We start from the raw sequence: 3,075 nt of genomic DNA on the forward strand, positions 1-3,075 counted from the left end.
TTACAAAAGAGTTGAACACAACTTAGTGACTAAACAACAGTAACAACATCCCTTTTCAATATTTCCTATTAATATTTCCAGTTGAAATTTTAGATTTAACTGAGATCTTAAAGTGCATATCCCAAATAAATAAATCAGTTTGTAGAAATACTAGTACAGATGTGGAAAAATCTGGATTATTACATTTTATTTTACATAAAAGTTATCTTTATTTTCCATATCTCTTATTTTGTATCTTTCAGGAAGCTACTTATTAGCAATAAAATGAAACTGAACTATTAGCTATTTATGTCTCTTCCTCCTCATGCTTATGTATTGCTTCCATTCTTTCAACTCTATGTTCCGAAAGAAATATCTAGTCTTTATGTCCAATTAAAATCTGCTATTATCTTTACCTTATATCCATTAACTCATTTAAAATACATCAGCTTTCTTATAGTGTTATCAGGCACTTTTTTTTTCCCCATACAATATGAGAAAAGCATGACCCCTTCAGGAAAAGAAGTAAACAAGGAGTTAAGTAGACTACGTTTAGATAGTGATATGCTGTAGAAGTGACTGCAGTCAGGGAAACAGAGGTTAGAGGTTTAACAAAACAGGAATTCTTGAGCTGTGTCATGAAGAATGACAGGGTGTGCCAGGGTGCCAGAGAGGAATGGCAGGGTATGTATCTCAAGCATAAAAAACACCACAGATAAAGGCAGGGAAATATTGAAATTTATAGAAAAGCTTCTTAATTTTATTTTTTAATAGAATTGCACATTTACTCCTGCTTGCAAGAAGACAGAGTAGAGTGCTCGCTTCAGCAGCACATATACTAAAATTGGAACGATACAGAGAAGATTAGCATGGCCCCTGCGCAAGGATGACACGCAAATTCGTGAAGCGTTCCATATTTTTAAAATAAAAAATAAAAATAAAATAAAATAAAAAAAAGAAGAAGACAGAGTAGAAGCACTTTACCTATTGCTCCCTCTCTGTACAAAATCCTTACATTATGTACAAAATAAACACAGGGAAACTATGAAATGTGGGGAGAAGGCAGAGACCTTGGCTAGAGACCCTTGGTTCGATCCCCTGTTTGGGAAGATCCCCCGGAGAAGGAAATGGAAACCCACTCTGATATTCTTGCCTGGAGAATATATATAGTCCATGGGGTCGCAAAGAAACAGACATGACTCAGCAATTAAACAACAACAATATAAACAACTCTACACACATAAATTTGACAACTTACAAGAATTCCTCAAATAACACAAACTAGCATAAGTTATCAAACATGAAATTGATCATTTAACAGCCCAATACTTTTTACAAATTCATTTTATAATTTTGAAATACCCCAAAAAAAAAATATCCAGGCTCAGATGAATTCAATGCAGAATTCTAAAAAAATTTTAAAGAAGGATTAACCCCGGCAATACAAAGCCTCTTCTAGAATATAAAAGAGAAGGGAACACGTCTCAATTTTGTCATAACAGTATTGTTGTTGTTCAGTTGCTAATTCACATCCAATTCTTTTATCTAGTGCAACATGCAAGAAATGTTTTTTTTTCCCCCTTAAAAAGGCATATAGATCAGAAATAAGAGCAGCCCTATTTGCAGGTGCCATGATTGTTTATATAGAAAATCTCAAGGAATGTACCTCCCAACAACAACAAAAAAAAATCCTAGAACTAAAAAATGAGTTAAGGCACATCACAGAATACAAGATAGCCATAAAAATAATTGTGCTTCTATACACCAACAAGATTACTTCTCAGACTTCCCAGGAAGTGAGGACAAGGAGACTGAGCTATGATGTCTCCTTATGACTGCCCTTCCTTTGGGGAAGGACCTGCCCACAGGATGATGTTCCCTGACACAAAAACACAAAGGAAAGCAAACAAGTGAAGTGAGAGGAGGAAAAGGAGAGAGAGATGGAAAAAAAAAGCTTGCAGAGACATATCACTTGGCAACCAACCTTAAGAGAAGACTAATCCTCTGAGTAATCACAGAGACAGAGAGAGAAAAGGTAGGGGTGGGGTGTGGGTAGATGGGAATAGATTTGTATTAAGGAAGCTTGCTCTGTACTTTGAAATGCAAACTGAAAGAGAAAAATAGTATTATTTATTTCACAATCACTCCCTGACTTGAATCAACCCAAGATACAAAACAGTTTTCTTCCCTACTGATTATATCAATTTAAAAATTGCATTTATTGTTATTTTTTTAATCTAGAAAATATGTATTGAATGTCTGTTATGTACCGAAAAAGTATTCTTGATAGAGCATTGAACAAAACAGAAATTCTCCACACTCATGCAGCTTAAATTCTAGCTAGAAAAATATAGAAATAAGCAATAAAGCAATAGCTAAACAAATAAGCAAACAGAATGTCACCTGGCATAAATGCCAAAAAAGAGAAATAAAGGAGCAATGTACATGGGAAATTAGTATTTTTCATTAGGGTAGTCAGGGAAAATGACTTATCCTCAAATTAATTCATGTTAATGGTAGGAAATTTTTAACAAATAAAGATGAAGAGAAGGAAAAGCTGAAACTTCCTATTTTATGACCTAAGGTCCCATCCCTTCATGACAAATAGATGGGGAAACAATGATAGACTTTATTTTTATGAGCTCCAAACTCACTGTGAACGGTGACTGCAGCCATGAAATTAAGCACTGCTTGCTCCTTGGAAGAAAGGCTATGACAATCCTAGACTGTGTATTAAAAAGCAGAGACAATACTTTGCTGACAAAGGTCTGTATAGTCAAAGTTATGGCTTTTCCAGCAGCCATGTATGGATGTGAGAGATGGACCATAAGGAAGGCTGAGCACCAAAGAACTGATGCTTTCAAACTGTGGCTTGGGGAAGACACTTGAGAGTCCCTTGGACTGCAAGGAGATCCAACCAGTCCATCCTAAAGGAAATCAGTCCTAAATATTTACTGGAAGGACTGATACTGGAGCTGAAGCTCCAATACTCTGGCCACCTGATGCAAAGAGCCAACTCATTGGAAAAGACTCTGATGCTGGGAAAGATTGAAATCAGGAGGAGAAGGGGGTGACTGAGGATGAGATGGTTGGATG

At 35.8% G+C, this 3,075-nt stretch overlaps 1 non-coding gene across 1 annotated transcript; it reads left to right on the forward strand.

Moving 5' to 3' along the window:
- Positions 1 to 793: 793 nt before the first annotated feature.
- LOC112583145 lies at positions 794 to 900 on the forward strand. The gene has a single exon (XR_003107489.2). It is a non-coding gene; the product is annotated as a U6 spliceosomal RNA (small nuclear RNA).
- The last annotated feature ends 2,175 nt before the right edge of the window (positions 901 to 3,075 follow it).

The sequence above is a fragment of the Bubalus bubalis genome, chromosome 2, assembly GCF_019923935.1.
Source record: "Bubalus bubalis isolate 160015118507 breed Murrah chromosome 2, NDDB_SH_1, whole genome shotgun sequence".
Classification (NCBI taxonomy): domain Eukaryota; kingdom Metazoa; phylum Chordata; class Mammalia; order Artiodactyla; family Bovidae; genus Bubalus; species Bubalus bubalis.